This window comes from Lolium rigidum, chromosome 3, assembly GCF_022539505.1.
Source record: "Lolium rigidum isolate FL_2022 chromosome 3, APGP_CSIRO_Lrig_0.1, whole genome shotgun sequence".
NCBI classification, from domain to species: Eukaryota; Viridiplantae; Streptophyta; class Magnoliopsida; order Poales; family Poaceae; genus Lolium; species Lolium rigidum.
In genome coordinates, this window is record NC_061510.1 from 306748297 (window position 1) to 306770995 (window position 22699).

Genomic DNA, 22699 nt, shown 5'->3' on the forward strand with positions numbered 1-22699 from the left:
CGCGAATGATGCGAACTTGATCTTCTCGCTTCATTGATTATATCTGGTCCAAAGAACTTTATTTCTCCGGTTTCGGACCGGTTCAAAGGAGTTCTACACCTTCTGCCATACAAAGCTTCAAAAGGTGTCATGCCCGGAGCTAGATTGGAAGCTGTTGTTATAGGTGAACTCGGCAAATGGAAGGCACTTTTCCCAATCTTTACCGAAGGATATAACACAGGCCCTGAGCATGTCTTCAAGAATTTGATTCACTCTTTCGGTTTGACCACCGGTTTGAGGATGATAGGCTGTGCTGAAGGAAAGACGACTTCCCATAGCTTGTTGAAAGCTAGACCCGAACTTTGAGGTAAACAGACTCCCACGATCAGAGACGATCTTCTTAGGAACACCATGAAGAGTAACTATCCGTGAGATGTATAGATCTGCTAGTTGACTAGCCTTTATGTCTTCTCGGATAGGAAGGAAGTGAGCAACCTTGGATAGACGGTCAATGACTACCCATATAGCATCTCTTCCATTTTTGGTCTTGGGGAGACCGGCAATGAAATCCATGCCAATTTCATCCCATTTCCACTCTGGAATTGATAGAGGTTGGAGAGTGCCGACGAGGTCTTTGATGTTCAGCTTTTACGCGACGACAAACGTCGCATTCAGCAACAAACTTAGCGATCTCTTGCGTCATCCCAGACCACCAGAATCTTTGGCGGAGATCCCGATACATCTTGGTACTACCAGGATGGATGGAGAGGGGTGATTCATGAGCTTCTTTAAGGATTAGCTCTTTGAGATCCGATTTATCCGGCATGACTAGACGCTTACCGAAATAAATGGTACCTTGATCATCAATGGAGAAACATTTAGCAACTCCGTTAGCAATGTTCTTCTTGATCTCGGTAATGCCAGAATCTTGCTTCTGAGCCTTATTGATCTGGTCTTCAAGAGAGGGCTTCACCTCTAGATTAGCAAGGAATCCACTAGGAACAATCTCAAGGTTGAGTTTTGCAAGTTCCTCATAGAGAGAAGGTTGCGCTTGCATAACCATCAGATTGTTGCAATAGGACTTCCGACTTAGCGCATCAGCAACAACATTGGCTTTGCCGGGTTTATAGTTGAGACCCAAGTCATAATCTTTTATGACTTCCAACCATCTTCTCCGTCCGATATTCAGATCCGGTTGGGTGAAAAGATACTTCGAGACTTTGATGATCCGAGTACAACTCGCAACGATTACCATAAAGGTAAGGTCGCCATTGTTTAAGAGCATGGATCACAGCTGCAAGCTCGAGATCATGAGTAGGATAATTGAGCTCATGTGGTTTCAACTGTCGAGAGGCATAGGCCACCACATGGCCATCTTGCATCAACACACATCCGAGCCCTTGGAGGGAGGCATCGCAATAGACAACGAAGTCTTTGCTTGTGTCCGGAAGGACGAGGACAGAGCGATGAGTCGGCTTGGTTTTCAAAACCTGGAAACTTTCTTCAGCCTTTTCTGACCATTCGAACTTCTTGTCTTTCTTGAGAAGATCAGTCATTGGCTTGGCAATCTTAGAGAAATTTTCAATGAATCGGCGGTAATAACCTGCCAGACCGAGAAAACTTCGAATCTCCTTAGCTGACTTAGGTGTCTTCTAGTCAAGAACGGCTTGAACTTTATCTGGAATGACCGCAACACCTTTTTCAGAGATAACATGACCAAGGAATATGAGCTCTTTTAACCAGAACTCACATTTGGAGAACTTGGCGTAGAGACGGTGCTCACGAAGTTTGGTTAGCACCAGACGGAGATGTTCATCATGTTCATCTTCGGTTTTGGAGTAGATCAGAATATCGTTGATGTAGACCACGACGAACTTGTCAAGATACTCCATGAAAACAGAGTTCATGAGCCGCATAAAAGTGGCTGGAGCATTTGTAAGGCCAAAGGACATGACAGTGTACTCGTAAAGACCATAACGAGTTGTGAACGCTGTCTTTGGAATGTCCTCCTTTCGGATTTTGATTTGATGGTACCCCGATCTCAAATCCATCTTTGAGAAGACTCGTGGCACGGACAACGCGATCAAAAAGATCATTGATTATAGGAAGAGGGTATTTGTTCTTGATTGTCACTCGCATTGAGCGGACGGTAATCAACAACCAGCCGCGGAATATTGGTATCTCTCTTCTTGACAAAGAGGGCAGGGCAACCCCAGGAAGAAGTACTGGGTTGTATGAAGTTCTTCTCTTCTAACTCCTCTAACTGCTTCTTCAGTTCAACCAACTCTTCCGGAGGCATACGATATGGTCTCCGGGAAACAGGGGAAGTTCCGGGAACCAACTCAATGACAAAGTCCACACTTCGATCAGGTGGCATGCCAGGTAACTCTTCAGGAAAGACATCTGGAAAGTCACGGACCACCCAGACATCGGAGATTTCTGGTTTAGGCAGGCTTCAACGGCATACAACTCGGCTTCGGGAGTAAACCTAGCCGACGGAGGTATTGCGGATGGAGCCCAGTATAGAATGCTTTTGCCAGAAAGATCGGTCAGTACAATAGACCTGGCTGAACAATCAATGACGGCCTTATGCTTTACTAGCCAATCCAAGCCCAAGATGACATCAATGTCAGTTGACTTGAGGGCAATGAGAGAGGTGAGGAACAATAGATGTCCTATACTGATTATAACCTCACGGGTAATCCAGATGGTTTGCCAACGAGAACCAGGAGTTGTGATCTCTAGAGGGGAGGGCATTGTCTCAAAGGGTATATCATGCTTTCTTGCAAACTCTTGAGATATGAATGTATGCGATGCTCCAGAATCAAACAGAACTGTAGCTAGGATTGAGTTTATATAGAGCGTACCCATTAGGACGCTTGGATCCTTTTCAGCCTCATCAGCAGAGACATGGGTCAGACGAGCACGACCGGAGGAGGGATCAACATAACGGATCTTGGGTTAAAGGCCAGCATCATGTACTTAGATTCACACTAAGAGAACCCAGCACAATCCGGGACCTTCGGTTCAAGTCTAAGGGGAAAACACAAATAAAGGGGTAACTACTATCTGAGTGACACGGAGGACACTGCGAGGTAGTAATCACAAGGTAACTTTCAAGAAAATTAAAAAGGAAAGGAGGCATCCAAGGTAAAAGGAAACCTTGAAACCTAGAACAGAATTATGTGGAACCCACAAAGTAAAAAGATCATGAGAAACAGATTCCTTGGAAGTGATTCAATCATAATGAAACATTCACTGAATGGAAAGAACAAGATTCAGATCAACTGATGTAACTTTAGGAACACTGAGTTAAGCAACCAAGTACGGAGTACTTTTTAGAGAAAACAACCCAAACCCGTAGATCCTATAAGTTTGGAATAACAGGGTAGAGGTAAAACCTTTTTCAATCAAAACAAGGTAAGATGACTCAGCATTAGAGTGACACCAGGTAAGGAGTAAAAAGAATCCTATTCAGATGTTTTTGCAAATACTTTTAGGTTTCAAATAGTTTTGACAACTACTAGACTCAACATCGACCAGTCGAAAGGGTTTCCTATAGGCAGTCCTGCTCTGATACCAAAACCTGTCAGCACCCCGGAGGTCAGGGCTAGACAAACCCAGATATCACATCTGGCATAAGCCTAACCTAGATCTCTAGGGCCTACAGGGTGAGAATCGGTAACACAACGGTGACTCTACGATCGAAAGCAAATATATTACAACTCTTAGCAGAGTTAAGATCCAAATTTATTACACGCAGAGGTCAACGACCATAATTCAACAAGCAACGGAAATTAAATTATGTTATCTAGATAACAAGATCGCAAAGGGCCTAAGAGGCCATAACATAAGGCGACGTCCCAGCCCATAAGTCTCGAGCTGCCGCCCGAGGAACTCCGAACTACTCGTCGACGTCAAGGTAGAAGCCACCATCGGTTGGAAGAACTTCGTCTGAAACAAAGCATGCAAGGCTGAGTACAGGGACTCAGCAAGACTTAGTACAACATGTTAGCAAAGCGGGTATGCGAGGCTTTATGTGGAGCTTATTTTGCGGAAAGCCAGTTTTTCTTTGTAAACAGGAGGAAGCAGAAGGTCGTCTATTCAGACCATTTTCAAAAGGGATAAGAGAGCGATATCAACTCTAGCTCTAAGATCATCACGTTGAATCCACCGAATCTTCATCATCACCTGAACCTATCACCTAGGATCACCCCCTCGACACCCTGAGAGGGGATCCTTATTCACACATAGATATCAAGTTTTACGATTAGGTTCAAGTTGTCTATGATCACAGAATCCATCACCAAGTCGTCCATAACCGTGGACACGGCTTTTCGAAAAGATTTACCCTGCAGGGTGTACAACTTTACCCACACGCGCCGACCGACTCTTAGCGCCGTCATGTACACGCTTCCTTGGCGTGCCTGCGGAGGGTGGTCGACCAAAACCTTTCCCTTACTTCGCCTATTCCATGAGTCAAACTAACCGGGAGCTCCGTCATCGTAGGTAGCCATTCTCCGAGGCGGTCCCGGTCATTGTGCCCGGGGATCCGGTTCAATGCCTCCAACATCCTTCACCCCGGCCATGCCCTGTATGATGCACTTTGAAAACCTTTTCCACCTTTTCCCCATGCGTATGGCAAATGGAACTCGCAAACTAATTGACTCATGGGTAAGCTAGGTAAGTTCGGGCCAAGGGGTTCCCATGGGCCCCATGTGGCTGTACGCTCAGTCTTGGTTCCGAAGGCGAGAACTCAGGTCCTAGTATCGGCGAGAACGAGTAAAATCACCACATCCCCATGTGGCGGCCCATCCAAGCCTTTAGCATGTTTATTAGCATGATCACTGATCTTACCACGTCATCCTGTCAAACTAGGTTCATTCGTAGCTCTGATTCATCAACCGGATGGATCAGACTTCAACAGCTAAGCATGGCTAAGCATAACACATATACGGCTCTAGCGATGCAAACAAGCTCAGACCTAGTTTTGCTGGGAGCGGTGGATCAGGAACTTTGGGCTACAAAGATGGAACATGCACACATAGGATATCTACCACTGCCGATAAAACATATTTGAAGCGAATGCAATATGTAAGAACCAGAATTAAAAGCATTTCGAAACCATATATGAACCAGGTTAGGGCTTGCCTTGTCCCTCGTTGTTCGGGTGCTGCTCTTCGATGGCGTTGATCTCAGGTTCGCGTTCGGTCCCTATCGATGAAGAACCAAACACCGGAAATAAAGAGCACAATCAAGACAAGGTACAATGCAATGCACATACAACATGATGACATGTCATATTAAAGGGGTTTGGGTAACCCTAGGTGCATCGACGGAAATTAAAGGGGTTCGGCTTCGAACCCCGACATATGAGAGGGGTCAAATTAGGGTTTCTACTAAGGCTCATATTTAATTGGTTCAAAGATGTATGAAACATAGATAAACAACTAGGATTTGTTTTTCTGATCATTTTGATATATAATTTTATATTTTTCTGATTTAAAAATGAATTACTTATGAATTACAGAAAATAAAACTGAAAAAGGAAAACAAATAATGACGTCACGCTGGCGTCATGCTGACGTTAGCGCGGCCATGGCTCACAGTAGAGCTCCGGTGAGGTTGCAATCGGGCGATTTAGGGCGTAATCGAGCGCGTGTGAGTGGGGAAAGGGGTCATGGCGACGCGGGCGACCTATTGGTGCCGGCGCCGCCGGCTGGGGGTCGCCGGAGCTTGGCCGACGGCCATGTCCGAGCGGCGGCCGGGGCAGAGGCATGGCGCGGCGGCGATAGAGAGGGGGAGAGGAAGAGGCGAGGGCACCAGAAGGTGCAGCAGCTCACCGCGAGCACGAGGGCGTGGTCGGCGACGCCGGAGGACCTTCGCCGGCGACGAATCGTGCGGCGGCCGGCCCGCAGTACGGTTATGGTTTCGCGATTTCCTCGCGGGAGAGAGCGGGGGAAGAGGGGAAAGCGGGGCTAGGGTTCATAGGGGCGGCGGCGGCGAGCTTTATAGCCGCCGGGGGGCGGCGGGGAGCATCTGGGCCGCCGGCGCCATCGCTTGGCCGGCAGCTCTCCACGGAGCTGCTTCGGTCGGCGGGGAAGACGGCGCATTTGTGAAAACCCCCTGGGGGAAATGTTGGGCTGGTGGTGGGTTTGGCTGGGCCACTTTGGGCCAGGTTGGGTGCGGCCAGAGAGAAAAGAGAGGGAGGGAGAGATGGGCTGCGGCCCAGGGAGAGAGAGGGTTTTCTCCCTTTTTTCTTCTTTCTCTTTTTCTGATTTTCTTTCTCTTTTCCAAAATCAATTTTCAAATCTGTTTTGAATTTTGTTTGAAATCAAATTTTGCAGAGAAGATACTAAACACACATGGAATTGTTGAATAACAACAATGCCATGTTGTCTAATTTTGAAAATCTTGAGAGATTTGAATGGAGAAGAAACAGAGAAGAATTTGCATAATTCAAAAATGGAGATGCAAATTTTGCTCCAATGCAAACTAAATGCATGAAATGCACATGATCACTCCTTTATTTAGATAAACAAGGTTGGGATGTTACAGTGGAGCTACTCGATTGTAGCTATCACCTCCACTAGTTGTCCTAGGAGATGCAATGGGATTTTTTAAGGTGTTTAAGTTATCACCTTCCACGGGTTTGGTAGAGGAGGGTAATTCCGAAGCCTCACCCTCTTCTAACGCACCCGTGTCCTTTACCTCTACACTAGGAGCCTTGGGAAGGGCCGGAGCCAAAAGCTCGGCAATCATCTTTTTCATGCTTTCCATTTGGGCTTCCATGGAGGACTTCAACGAATTGAAGTCTTCCATGGAGACCGTCTTGGTGGCCTCTTCCGTGGGATCCTCGTTCGGCATACTCTTAGGCGGTTAAGCCCGAAATAAGAGTCGAGGCTTTGATACCAATTGAAAGGATCGTATGCCGCACCTAGAGGGGGGGGGGTGAATAGGTGCTAACCAATTTTTAGTTCTTTTTCAATTTAGGCTTGACACAAAGGTAAATTCTCTAGATATGCAACTAAGTGAATTTACCTATATGACAAGGCAAGCAACTAAGAAAGATATAGCTACGCAATATGTGAGATAGAATAGGATAGAGGTAACCGAGAGTGTAGCACGCGATGACACGGAGATTATTCCCGTAGTTCCCTTCCTTTGCAAGAAGGTACGTCTACGTTTGGAGGAGTGTGGTTGCTACGAAAGCCAAACCAACAGCCACGAAGGCTTCAGTCGGATCTCCGGTGAGCAACGCCACAAAGGCCTAGCCCACGTCCACTAAGGGATTTCCTCGAGGCGGAAACCGGGCCTTTACAAGGTTCTTGGGGCACACATCCACAACTGAATTGGAGGCTCCCAAATCTGTAACAATACAACAATCAACAACAACACATCAACAACAAATCAACTAGGTAACCAAATAGGAACACTAGCATGAGATCCCTCAAACAAATGAGGGGAAATGAAGAACGCTTCGGTGAGGATGTAGATCGGTGTCTTCTCCTTCGAATCTCCAAAGATCAAGAGCTTTGGTTGGGGGAGGAAGGAGATCTTGCAAATCTTGTGTTCTTGAGGTGGCTCTAATGGTGGTGAAGCTTGGCAGATTTTTCTTGCAATGATTGAGCAACTTGTCCCGTTGGAGAAGAGAGCTATTTATATGATTGGAGCTCTCAGATCTGACCGTTGTGGCGAAATCCACTAACACCGGAAGTTCCGGCTGGCACCGGAAGTACCGGCCAGGCGAGCCGGAACTTCCGCCAGGAAGAATCTTCGTCAGATGACCTGGTCAACAAAAGATAGGGCGGAACTAGGGCGGAACTTCCGGTGACCGGAAGTTCCGGCCAAGTTCCGGCCAAGTTCCGGAATTGCCCGAAAACCTTACTGGACTATACTGAGCCACAATTTCGCATTTCCGGAACTTGCCCGGAAGTTGGGCGGAAGTTCTGCTGACCGGAACTTCCGGCCGCTCGCGCCGGAACTTCCGGCCAGGGAACAAAACAGCAAACAAAAACTGTACTGACAGGGCTTCTGAGGAACATACCAGGGCGGAAGTTCCGCCAGCTGGGGCCGGAACTTCCGCCAGGAAGAAAAAACCTGCAGATCATCGGAAGCGGCGAGACCATCTTGCTGAACAAAAATATATTTCGAACACTTGTACCTGTCTACATCAACACACATAAATATATACCTAGTGTTGACATCAAACACACAAAACCCAAAAGGGCGGGAAATGTTCTTTCAGTCGCGGACAGAGAAGGTAGCCTTAATCTGGGTGAGGGTCTTCTTCGGCTTGATCACCCCACTAAAAATGTTTGTACGTGCATGCTCCGTGCCGCGCCCCGCCACCATCAACACCATCTCGTCGGTCTCCTGCTGAATGGGGTCATCTACCTCCGGATGAAAACCCTTGACAGTCAAGTATTACTTGCCAAACTCCTCTTGGGATTTGCTGAAGTACTGGGGAAGCGAGGGCTGAGGCTGGGACAGATCGAGAGTCTTCAACTTCATCTTCTGCCACCCTCACACCTCGGTAAGAGGCTCCTGTTGGAGATATGCCCGACAGGCAATAATAAAATAGTTATTGTAATACCTTAGTGTTCATGATAAATGTTTACAATCCATGATATAATTATATTAACCAGAAACATTAATACATGTGTGTTGTGTAAACAACCAGAGTCCCTAGTAAGCCTCTCATTTAACTAGCTTGTTGATTAATAGATGATCATGGTTTCCTGATCATGAACATCAGATGTTATTAATAACAAGATCATATCATTAGGTGAATTATGTGATGTACACACCCATAGTAAGCATAGCATGAGATCAAGTCATTAAGTTCAACTTTCTATAAGCTTTCGATACATAGTTACCTAGTCCTTCGACCATGAGATCATGTAAATCACTTACACCGGAAGGATGCTTTGATTACATCAAACGCCATTGTGTAAATGGGTGGTTATAAAGATGGGATTAAGTATTAGAAAAGTGTGAGTTGAGGCATATGGATCAAGAGTGGGATTTGCCCATCCCGATGACGGATAGATATACTTTGGGCCCTCTCGGTGGACTGTCGTCTAGTTAGCTTGCAAGCATGTGACTAGGTCACAAGAGATGACATACCACGGTACGAGTAAATAGTAATTGTCGGTAACGAGGTTGAACTAGGTATGGAGATACCGATGATCGAACCTCGGACAAGTAAAATATCGCGTGACAAAGGGAATCGGTATCGTATGTGAATGGTTCTTTCGATCACGAAGTCATTGTTGAATATGTGGGAGCTATTATGGATCTCCAGGTCCCGCTATTAGTTATTGATCGGAGAGGATTCTCGATCATGTCCGCATAGTTCTCGAACTGTAGGGTGACACACTTAAGGTTTGATGTCGTTTTAAGTAGATATGGAATATGGAATGGAGTTCGAATGTTGTTCGGAGTCTCGGATGGGATCCAGGACATCACGAGGAGTTCCGGAATGGTCCAGAGAATAAGAGTCATATATAGGAAGTCACTTTCCAAGTTTGGAAATGATCCGGTGCATTTATGGAAGGCGCTAGAATGTTCTAGAACCTTCCGAAAGAAATCACCATGGAAGGTGGAGTCCCGGATGGACTCCACCAACCCTAGCCGGCCAGCCAAAGGGGAAGGTGGAGTCCATGGTGGTCCACCTCCATGGCCGGCCATAGGGGAAGGAAAGGGAGCAATCCCACTTCCCCTAGGTTTCACCCATATGGAAGTTTTTGAGTTGGACTCTTATTCGGATTTTGGGAAAACCCTTGGGGGTTCCACCTATATAAAGAGAGGGAGAGGGAGAGGGAGAGGGAGAGGGCTGGCTACCCTTGGCCGCACCACCAAAGGGGCACCCAAGCCGGCGTCCCAAGCCCCCCTCTCTCCCAACCTTAGCTACTCCCTCCTCCTTCTTCTCTCGCAGCGCTTACGACGAAGCCCTGGCGGAGATCTCCACCACCACCGTCACCACGCCGTCGTGCTGGCGGGATTCTGAGGAGGATCTACTACATCCGCTGCCCGCTGGAACGGGAAGAAGGACATCGTCATCAACACCGTACGTGTGACCGAGTGCGGAGATGCTGCCCGATTGTGGCACCGTCAAGATCTTCTATGCGCTTTTGAAAGCGGCAAGTGATCGACTACATCAACCACGAGATCTAATCTCGTAGGCTTTGGAATCTTCGAAGGTTAGTCTCACATACATCTCGTTGCTACCATCTACTAGATTATATCTTGGCTTGTTATTCGTTCTTGCGGGAGGATTTTTTTTTGTTTTCTATGCTACGAATCCCATCAGTGGTATCAGAGCCGTGTCTATGCATAGATTGGTTGCATGAGTAGAACACAATTGTTTTTGCGGGTGTTGATGCTTTTGTTATTTTTAGTTAGTGTACTTTGCATCTTGCGGGATGGTGTGATGAAGCGGCCCGGACTAACTTTACATAACCGCGTTCACGAGACTTGCTCCACGCTCGACATGCAACTTGTATTGCATAAGTGGCTTTGCAGGTGTCTGTCTTTCTCACCATAGTGAAGATTCAATCTATTCTTTCTATTGATAACACTAGTATCACCGTTGGGGTTCATGTTCGTAGGTAGATTGGATATCACTCGAAAACCCTAAACCATGTAAAATATGCAAACCAAATTAGAGGCGTCTAACTTGTTTTTGCAGGGTTTGGTGATGTGATATGGCCATGATGTGATGATGAATATGTATGAGATGATCATTATTGTATTGTGACAACCGGCGGGAGCCTTATGGTTATCTTTATATTTCATGTAGTAGTATTATTTCAAAGTAATTGTAATAGTTGCTACATGTGGTGAACAACCATGAGGAGGGCGCCATGGACCTTGACGCTACGCCGACGATGATGGTGATCATGCCCGTTGATGATGGAGATCATGTCCGTGCTTTGTAGATGAAGATCAAAGGCGCAAAGAGTAAAGGCATATCATATCATATATGAATTGCATGTGATGTTAATTCTTTTATGCATCTTGTATTGCTTAGATCGCGACGATAGCATTATAAGATGATCCCTCTCACTAAATATCAAGATAATAAAGTGTTCATCCTTAGTATGCACCGTTGCTAAGACTTATCGTTTCGAAGCATCAAGTGATGATCGGGTGTGATAGATTCTGCATGTGCATACAACGGGTGCAAGACAAATTTGCACACGCGGATACTAAGGTTGCCTTGACGAGCCTAGCATGTACAGACATGGTCTCGGAACACGGGATACCGAAAGGTAGAGCATGAGTCATATGAATGATATGATGAACACTTTGAGTGTTTGCCTTTGAAACTACATCTTTTCTCGTGAAGATCGGACTTGGTGTAGTGGATTTGGTTCGTGTGATCACTAAGACAATGCGAGGGATGTTGTTTTAAGTGGGAGTTCATCTAGTTAATTTAAGAATTAATAGTAAACTCAATTTATCCTGAACATAGTCTAAATTGTATTTTAATTTTTTTTTTTAGAATTGGCATCCGTTCTCTACTTTGCGCTAGGCTTGTAATTGAGATAGAAATATTGCTAAGTTTGACAAGTAAATTTACGGACTGGTACCATATCATTAAAGAATCAAGAAATGATTAAGTCCTATAGCAAACTTTTGGTAATCCTCAAATTGCTGAAAAGCAAGTTCAATTAGTATCTAAAATTATCTTGTCTCTGTGAAACTTGATGTTCAAATCCGTTTGAAAAGTAAGGAGCTGAAAAGTTTGTTTTCAGAAATAAGCAAGGTGTGAGATATATGTGATATCTAAGACCTTATTACAAGATAATAGAATATAATTTAGTGAGACTACATAAATTCATAAGTTTTATGGGAATGTACGAAGGTTGAAGACACTAGGCGTCCCGATCCTCCAACTAGTTGGGCACTAACATTATTCGCATATCCATGTAAGCCATAGTAGCTTCATCATGAAGTTATCATGATTTGATGGGTAAAATTATGAGTAAAATTGTTCATCACATTAAAAAGTTACTAATAGTGAAATCCGGAACACTTGTCATGTGATGATCAACTTCAAAGTGTGAACCTCAAGGTTATTGGTATTTGACCAACAAGCCTAGAAGTTATTTATGTTGAAGTGTTTTCTGAAATATGAGGAAAGTCGAAAGAGAAATTACAAAAGGATTTTGGCAGAAAGAAATAAAAGACTAGAAAATCTAGCTCGGGTGTACATAGATGATATACATGTTATGAATGTATTCTTTGATTGGTCACACAATAAAGTTCTTGGATATTTGTACCAGATTGGTTGGTATGAGATGTCATACAATACAACGCAATACAAGAATACAATGGCCTAAGTGAATGATAAGGAATATGGTAATAATGCTCGTCTGGAACAAAATAAAGTGTTACGTATTATGTTTGTCGTTGGCATTATACCTAGCCCTTCAGATTTATAATAAAGAACTTAATAGTTGTTATTTTTCTTTGGTCAAATGGAAACAATGAGTTGTTCAAATGTTGACCTTACTCCATGTACGATGGATAAGTTATTATAAATCTTAATGGTGAAACACACATACATAATACTGACGCTAAAATGCCGTAAGGCAAATGATTTGAATTCTACTTATTCGTGGAACCTCCATTTAGGTCATGTTAGAAAGGAACGCATGAAGAAACTCCATGCAAATGGATTTTTGGAGTCATTTTATTTTTTGAATCATTTGACACTTGCAAATCTTTTCTAAAGAAAATGACTGAAATATCGTTCATAGGCCAATAGTTGAACGGGCAACTAACTTAATGAAAACATACATGATGATATATGTGGTTCATTGGGCATAGTTGTGTGCGGAAGATTCTTCTACTTCATGAAAACTTCCAACAATGAATTGAATGTATATATATGGATATATTTATTGGATAAGGAACAAGTTTGAAACATTTGAATAGATTCAAATAAATTTCAACATGAAGTAGAAATCATCGTAATAGAAAAGTTAAATATCTATGATTGGATCATGGTGGAAATATTTGAATTACGATTTTTAGCGAATATCTGAGAGAGTTACAAAATTGTTCAAACAACTCACGTTTCTCGGAACACCATAGTTATGATCAAGTATTCGAGAGACGTATCCAAACCTTGTTGGATTAATGATGATATAAAATGATGTCATTATATTTTTGTAGATTATGCTTTAGACACTACCGCTTTTACACTAAATAGAGCTTCATCATAATCCGTTGAAATGACACCATATGAGTTATGACATGGGTATAAACCCTAATAGTCCTTTCTTAAAGTTAGGTATGCATAGCATAAGTAAATGAGTATACAACCAAAATCGGATGAATGTCTTTGTTGTTTATCCCAGAGAACAAATTGGGAATTCTTTCCACTATATATGAAGTCAAAGACAAAAGTGTTTGTCGATGTGTCTTGCTTATTTCCAAGAAATTGTTTCTAGCAAAGTATTTGAGTGGGGGGACAATAGAATTTGATAAGGTTGATGAACCTGAGCATGATGATCAGAGTAGCGCAGCATAGGAAATGGTTCTGGAAGCGGCCACGATGATCATGGCTCCCATGTCTACAAAGTGTTATAGTGATGGAGATCGAAGTACCTATTGAACCTTGTAGGTATGGTTTACTTTGTGATCAAATAAATGATTTGTGAACAAATGATTGATTTTGAACAATGATAAACTAACTACATACAAAGAAGCTATGATGGGCCCTGACTCCGTTAAAATGGCTAAGAGCCATGAAATCCAAGATAGTATCTATAATCAAGCTTGGAGCTTGGTAAACCTTGTGAAGGAATAAATACTTTTTGAAAGTAAATGGATCTACAACATTAATAGAATTGGATATAATATCCTTGAAGAAGCTGGACTTGTCAAAAGATTGTTTACGACAAAGTTCAAAGAGTTGACTGCGATAAGATTAGATCCTCAGCAGTGATGCTTATAGTCTATGCGGATTGTTCTAGTAATCGCTACATATTTCTTTTATGAGATATGTTAGTAGGATGGCAAAATACATTCCTTAACAGAAGTGTGTATTAAAGGTGTATACAAGATACAACTGAGAGTTTTGCTAGTCCGTAGAATACTAGAAAGGTATACAAACTTCACTGGATGAAGTGAGTATCACGGAGTTGGAATCTTCACCGGATGAAATAATCAAAGAGTTATGATTTCATCAGAAACGATGAAGAAGCTTGCATTTGCAAGAAATTAAGTGGGAGCGCTGAGACATATTTATAATACTTTATGTAGATGACATATCGTTGATTATAAATAAAGTAATCATGTATGACTAGAATGTTTCATTGAAAATCAACTTCAATGAAAGGATATGGACTAAAAACATATTTAGCGTCAAGATCTATGAAGATAGATTGAAACTCATAATAAGTTTCAAAATACATAGAATTAATATTGAAGTAGTTCAATATGAAAATGTTAAGAAGCTGTTCTTTTTCCATGTGGAGGTTTAAACAAGACTTGAGTGTATTTGACACTCAATGAGTAAAAACACATGAGTGATTTTAGATCACGAATAATATGTAGAAAATCAGATGTCATGTGCTCTAAAGTGTTAAGATCATATACCAGAATGATTCATGTAATGATCATTGGACAACAGTAAGAATATCCCTGAGTGCTTTAGAAGAACAAAGGATATATATATAGTTTTGTATGGGTAATGACAAACAAATCGTTGTACGGTGTTGCACCGATATTAGTTTGGTCACATATAGGAAATAAAATTTCAATCTCAATTAGGCTAAGTGTTGTTTAAAAGGTAGCACAATGAGCTAGAAGAAGTCTATGCTAGATTTAGATGAGTTCTAAATATTGTGACGGATTCTACAAACGAAGGCAGAGTATGTCATTGTTTTGATAATGACTGAGGAGTTTTAAGTCGAGGAGTTCTTTGAGAACTTGGTGTAATTCCAATAGTGTTAGAACTTTCAAGCTATATTGTGTGTGACAATATTAGTGACATATTTCAGACCGCGAAATTAAGGTTCCACCAGAAGACTGAACATATATGATTAATGCCGACTCATTTGGAAAATGAGTGATGCGTTGAGACGCAAATGAATTATAAAATACATACGTTTCTGAGCGTGTCAGATCTGTTGACTGAAACCTCTCCCGTGAGCAAAACATGATAAGCACCAGAAGGCCAAGGTGTTATATCTTTGCAAATGTAAACTAGATTATTGACTCTAGTGCAGTGGGAGACTGTTGGAGATATGCCCGAGAGGCAATAATAAAATAGTTATTGTTATATCTTAGTGTTCATGATAAATGTTTACACTCCATGCTATAATTATATTAGCCGGAAACATTAATACATGTGTGTTGTGTAAACAACCAGAGTCCCTAGTAAGTCTCTCATTTAACTAGCTTGTTGATTAATAGATGATCATGTTTCCTGATCATGAACATCGGATGTTATTAATAAGAAGATCATATCATTAGGTGAATGATGTGATGGACACACCCATAGTAAGCATATCATGAGATCAAGTCATTAAGTTCAACTTGCTATAAGCTTTCGATACATAGTTACCTAGTCCTTCGACCATGAGATCATGTAAATTACTTACACCGGAAGGATGTTTTGATTACATCAAACGCCATTGCATAAATGGGTGGTTATAAAGATGGGATTACGTATTCGGAAAGTGTGAGTTGAGGCATATGGATCAAGAGTGGGATTTGTCTATCCCGATGATGGATAGATATACTCTGGGCCCTCTCGGTGGAATATCGTCTAATTAGCTTGCAAGCATGTGACTAGGTCACAAGAGATGACTTACCACGGTACGAGTAAAGAGTACTTGTCGGTAACGAGGTTGAACTAGGTATGGAGATACCGATGATCGAACCTCGGACAAGTAAAATATCGTGTGACAAAGGGAATCAGTATTGTATGTGAATGGTTCTTTCGATCACGAAGTCATCGTTGAAAATGTGGAAGCTATTATAGATCTCCAGGTCCCGCTATTAGTTATTGATCGGAGAGGAGTCTCGATCATGTCCGCATAGTTCTCGAACCGTAGGGTGACACACTTAAGGTTTGATGTCGTTTTAAGTAGATATGGAATATGGAATGGAGTTCGAATGTTGTTTGGAGTCTCGGATGGGATCTAGGACATCACGAGGAGTTCCGGAATGGTCCGGAGAATAAGATTCATATATAGGAAGTCACTTTCCAAGTTTGGAAATGATCCGGTGCATTTATGGAAGGCGCTAGAATGTTCTAGAACCTTCCGAAAGAAATCACCATGGAAGGTGGAGTCCCGGATGGACTCCACCAACCCTAGCCGGCCATCCAAAGGGGGAGGTGGAGTCCATGGTGGACTCCACCTCCATGGCCGGCCATAGGGGAAGGAAAGGGAGAGTCCCACTTCCCTAGGTTTCACCCATATGGAAGTTTTTGAGTTGGACTCTTATTCGGATTTTGGGCAAACCCTTGGGGGTTCCACCTATATAAAGAGAGGGAGAGGGAGAGGGCTGGCTACCCTTGGCCGCACCACCAAAGGGGCACCCAAGCCGGCGCCCCCCTCTATCCCAAACCCTAGCTACTCCCTCCTCTTTCTTCTCCCGCAACGCTTACGGCGAAGCCCTGCCGGAGATCTCCACCACCACCATCACCACGCCGTCGTGCTGGCGGGATTCCGGGGAGGATCTACTACATCCGCTGCCCGCTGGAACGGGGAGAAGGACGTCGTCATCAACATCGTACGTGTGACCGAGTGCGGAGGTGCTGCCCGATTGTGGCACCGTCAAGATCTTCTACGCGCTTTTGAAAGCGGCAAGTGATCGACTACATCAACCACGAGATCTAATCTCGTAGGCTTTGGAATCTTCGAGGGTTAGTCTCACATACATCTCGTTGCTACCATCTACTAGATTAGATCTTGGCTTGTTATTCGTTCTTGCGGTAGGAATTTTTTTGTTTTCTATGCTACGAATCCCATCAGCTCCTCGAGTACAACCTCCTGCGTGAAGAAAGCAATGTTGTGCATATCAAGTAGGAACATGAGGGAAAATAAATACAAGTTGTTCCATATATATATGTACCTTGTGTTTCATGCATCGCTCGGTGATGCGGCTTCCCACATTGTGTGTTCCTCTAGTGTCGCGGTTTGCCTTGTTCCGCTCGCTCTTGGCCGTGAAGTCAGCGTCTTCGTCAATCCACCTCGTAACCAACGCCTCAAATGTTGTCCTTGGCGGTAGCGCCGCGCATCCCCCTCTGAGCGAAGTGGCGGCTCTGGAGCGAGACTCTCGGCTTCCATCAGAGACCTAACCTCTGTAAAGTTCATTCAGTGGCGCGGCCGGGAAAACCTCCACGCCGCAGCGTCGTATGCGCAGGCAGCCTCCTGCTTAGTGTTGAAGATGCCGAGCCACACACGCACTCTCGCGGCGGTGATTTCATCCGCGAAATGCCCCCCATGCCGCAAGCGAACGTCGATGAAGCCTATGTTGCTACGCCGACGAGGAGTCATTTCAACGACAGCGGAGCTGAGAGGATTCGTTGGTCGATAGTTTGGAGGAGAACTGCCCAAGACATGGCTAGCTATATGTAGGAAGGCGAGGGCTGAAACGGCGGAAAACCATGGCGGGATAGAATGGGCGGCAGAAAAACGGCGGGAAAACATGGCGGGAGAGAAATGGCGGGAAAGCATGGCGGGGGAGAAACGTCGGCAGAGAAAGGACGAGAAAGCATGGCGGGGGAAAATGGGCGAAAAAAAGATCTCAAGCTATGCCAACCCTGCAACGCCACCCCACCCCCAAGCCCGCCGCCGTCATGCTAAAACACCTAGGGCCACACGCCAGCCACTGTGCCGATGACCCTTCGTGTGGGCTAACAGGAACCGGTTCTGTGCTGACCGCCGCAATAAATTGCCGTCGGCACAGAATATGGTCGTTGGCACCTTGCCGTCTTCCCTAGTGCGTACACAATTGAATTGGCCCTCAGTGGAGCCACATGCTCCTTCCAATGGCAACCAGACAATTACTAAATATGCTTCATCCAATAAAAGATGGTGAGAATTCACCATGTGCGTGCTATAAAAAGCAGGGTTCAAGGAACATGATGCTATCACACACAATAATAGGTTGTACAGTCTGCAAAATAGAGGAAGGGAGAGGAGAATTTCACAGGCATTGTTTGAACCTGGCCATTGGACGTGAGGTGAAAAATATTAGCAGCCCAGGTCGTGGGCTTGGGAGGCCTCGGGAGTTCAAAGATTAACCGTTCGCGTGCTGTATGCAGCCTTGTTCCTTCTCCAGTGTCACGCTGAGTTTCTCACTCCAGCACCAGGTTCGGTCAATCCGCGAGTCGTGAACTAGCACCGCTGCGGCGCTGCGAATCCACCCAGCTGAAGTGGATGAAGCTGTGTCCGAAACCAGCCGTGTACTGGACTCCTACGACGGCGGCTGCAAAAGGAAACGGCTACTCGACGCGGAGGCCGCGGTGCTCAAGGGGCTTTGGTACGAGCTCGGCGCCCCAGCGGTATGTGCGCTTCCATGAACATGCATCGGCTCAGAGTCCACGGAGCAGGCGACGAGGCTGGTGCTCAGCTGGCGAGCTACGTCGCCAAGATTAGCCTCCCAGACTACGGCGTCCTACAGTTCCGGCCACCGCATCGGCCATACTTGTCGCGCGTATACGACAAGGCTACTGGGTACAGGGCGCGCAAAATCAAGGAGACGTTGAGACGGCAGCAGAGCAGAGGGTCTCGTAGGGTGGCATAGAGCAGATCACCGTCGGACGGCCCTCCCATTGGTGGTCGTCCGCGAGAACGCCATCGTCGCCACGACCCTTTCGTGGTGCCGGCCCTGATCTGAAGCGACCGATGGAGTGTTGAAATATTGGACCAAATTTTGTGGTCTATATTAGATTTCAGATTTTCCTATAAATTTCAAAGTGGCAGTTCATGTAAGTTTGAGCCCAAATTGATGGCAGCTCAGTAGGGAGTGGTAAGAGGTGGGAAATTTAGTCCCACGTTAAAAGTTGTGAGGAAGTTAGACCACCTTATAAGGTGGGTTGTTCCACCACTAGTAAGTGAGTGAGAAGAGGATTGGTTCACGCGCTCTCTTTCTCCTCGCTCGCTCGTGTCGAGTCGAGAGTGAGAAGAGGATTGGTTCACGCGCGATCTTTCTCCTCGCCCGCTCGTCTCGACTCGATTCGACACGACATGTCATGTCGCCGCGCTCGTGGTGAGTGAATTGAGCCTCGAGCCGAGACTTTCCTTTCTTTTTGCAGTTCAGGAAAACAAACAGAGTTCTAGACGGACGCGTCGCAGTTAGTCGGTTCGGGTTGCTCCCGGACCGTGGGCTATCTGTAACCGACTCGGAACGTGCGTGCGATGTGGGTGTGACCCACGTTGCCTAGGGTTTCCCGAGCCTATATAATCTCTTGCCCGGCTACCACAGAAACATATCTGATACACGAGTTAGGGTTTTGCCACCTCTCTATGCTTGCTCCGTCGCCATACCCTACTCCATCCCGCCCGTCGGCGTGCGCCGGCGAACGGGAGAGCAGGTCTCCGGAACCGCCTGCCCTTGCGATCCTGTACAGGAGAGGGTGAATTAGGTTTTTGGGAAGCGCTATGCGCGACTGCTCAAGCTCTTCATCACGGGTCGTCTTCCGTCCAAGTCAGGCAGTGCTGCCTACCATCGTCTTCAACGCCATCTACTTCGACCTGTCATCAACAAGGTTGTCATCAACAACATTACTGCTGCGATATTATCTGCTACACCTCCACCGCCACCTCCACCACATCGGTACGTGCGACATATCTCGATCTAGTTAGCGATGGATGTTCTGTTGTTTGCCCTGCTATTATTCATGTTGATTAATGCATCTAGTATGTTCGAGTTTTACATGTTAGTAGTTGTTGTCTTTATGTTTAATATTCTGAAATTAATTATGGAAATTGTGCCTAATTATCCAACATGGAGTTGATGTTACCGACGGTTTCCCGAGCTCTTGCTCTAACATACCTCAAGTCCGGAGGGCGGCACGACCTGATTCATGGTCTCCGTCGAGCGATCTACCCACTCCCGAACTGGGCAGGGAGGCCTGATTTTGGTCCCTCTTTGCAGCATTCAGATCCGATAGGGGTGGAGATCGCCGTGGGGGCGGTCACGAAGGCTGCTGGGCCGGAGTGCATCGTGCGCAGCCAGCAGGCTCGCTGCGGCTCATGGAGATCAAGGCACAAATTCATCTATTATTGCTAACAGTATGCTAATAGTAGCCTGGCCTGGTCATTATGCAGATGTTATCAATTTAGCAATTATCGTATGGCCTGTTTTGTCAATAGTTCCGCTCAATTTTGCATCATAATTGAAAACGATAGGATAATCCAGCTTGATTCTACCTCATGGTTGGATATATAGTTCGGTCATTGGTGCATGTGGTTGATCATTGATGATCATTCTTTGGCCCAAGCAGTGCTGATCAGTTTCGTGGCCTCTGAAATTGCAGAAATGGGCATCACATGGTTCATATTTTACATCATTTACTAAGGATAAAAGAAAACACGGTGGATGGTTTGAGATCATTCTCTGCGAGCACATCATGGTGTGTATGGTTCCGTCGATGGTCGATACTTTGACCCTTTTGTCCGCCGTCCCCCTCCACACTTGATTTGGTGCTGACAGGTGGGCCTCCTTTCGACCCTCTTGTGGAGCAAATAGATCATGCGTCGCGCAGCATATAGCATAACTCCTCTCTGATAGTAGAATGAGGTTTTTAGAACAGTAGAAATAATTTGTTGTTTTCTCCTAAGTAGAATGAGGGTATGCTATTACTTTTTTAGTTGTTTTTGTGCATAAATTTTTTGGTGGGGCTTTATCTTCTCTTTCTTAATAGATGATCCCATTTTGCTGGTCTCACAGCGAGCCACGTCACCGGATTAAAATTTTCACCTATCCACACGCCCGATGGTCCTTGCTCGGCAGAAGACACGTCCGTACTCGCCAGACCCACACGCCCGTGCTCGCCCGATGGCCCATGAACCGTCTGACTCTCTTTCTCTTCCTGGCGTACTCTCCGTCTCTCCCCATCGATCTCTCCCCCACCACCGCTCCGCCTCGGTTCGTCTTCTTCAATCGTCCGCCACCTTAACAGTCCGGCCTCCTCGCCACAAATGTTGCCGCCGTGACCCAAGGACTCCCCCTCGCAAATGCTCATCAAACTGGCCCATAAATCACAACATTCATGACTGGAAACCGCTCGATTCAATTCATCCTGAGCAGCCTCCAGGTTAGAGCATCCCCACTCGTTTGGGCTCCCCACGCCTAAATCCGGCGAAATTTAGCGCCGGATGGATGTAGTTTTTGGCCTGGGGAGGCCCATTTTTCCAGCCGCGAGCCCATGGACGCGCACCCACCGCGTGCATAGCGACGGCGCGAGTCACCGGGAAGGGCAATCGTCGGAGTTCCCTCGCCGCATTGAACCGTCGCGAAGTGGACTGGAGAGCCGAAACGACTCGTCGGGAACGGTCGAAGTGGCCTCGATGCGAGAACCGCCGTAATGGAGCACGAACTCCGCGGAAGAGCAACCGGCGCTCTCTTTCGTCGAGAGACCTACATAAACGGTTTTCGACGGGCTGAGCCATTCATCTGTTCTCTCGTCACCATCCTCCGTCAACCATGAGCGATATCTCTTGGCCATCGGACACCGACAGCGAGGGAAGCCGCCTGGATGGCGCCATTGGTGGGATCCAGCTGCATCGTCCAGCAGCGACGATTCCCCCCGCCGGCCAGCGAGGACGAGTGGGACGATGAGGAGGAGGACGAAGAGGCCGTGGAGCAGGCCGAGGAGCAGGCCGAGGAAGAGGCCGAGGAAGAGGAGGAGGAGCAGGAGCGAGGAGGAGGAGCAGGAGGAGGAGGACGAAGAGGCCGATGAGGACGACGACGAGGAGGACTCAACTTCCTCCGACGAGGAGGTGACGAGCCGGAAGCGTCGCCGCGACGACGATGAGGCGGGGCCTTCTAAGAAGAAGAAGAAGTAGTTTAGTTTTAAAGTTTTTATATGTAATTTCTATGTTTATTCGAATTATATTCGAAATATATATATAATCTATCTATGTTGCACCACTTGAGAGTTCAAAACTTTCGTTCGACGAGGGTATTGCCGTAGATCGGGAAGACGAGGGTTTTGCCGTAGATCGGGAAGACGAGGGTTTTGCCGTAGATCGGAGGCCATTGTCGCCGACAAGTTGGGGCCACGCCCGCTTTTCACTCGTCCGGAGTCCCCGAGCGCTCCCCGGGGGGCCGGGGATGGCGTGGGATCGCCGGATGGATTTAGGCCCAAATCCGGACGAAAACGAGGAACCGGGGCGCGACTGGGCCGAATTACGCCGTCCGGATGGAAAAAACGCTCGCCGGGGGCCCGTTCGGGGGACGAGTGGAGATGCTCTTAAAACCACGCCGTGCTACCGTCCGCATCAAACACGCGCTTGCTTGCGCCGCCACCTCCATTCTGGTACATGGCTGCTCCCCGTTTTAACTCCCCCATTGTTTTGTCCAATCCCTCAACATATATCCCCAATCTGCCTGGCTGAGCTCCAGATTCAAACCCGCTCGACATTTTTCCCCTGGACCTGATTTGATATGATTCTGCCAGCCGCTACCTAAAATCGCCGGATTTCTGGCTTGAGAGCCGCTACCTAAAATCCCCGGATTT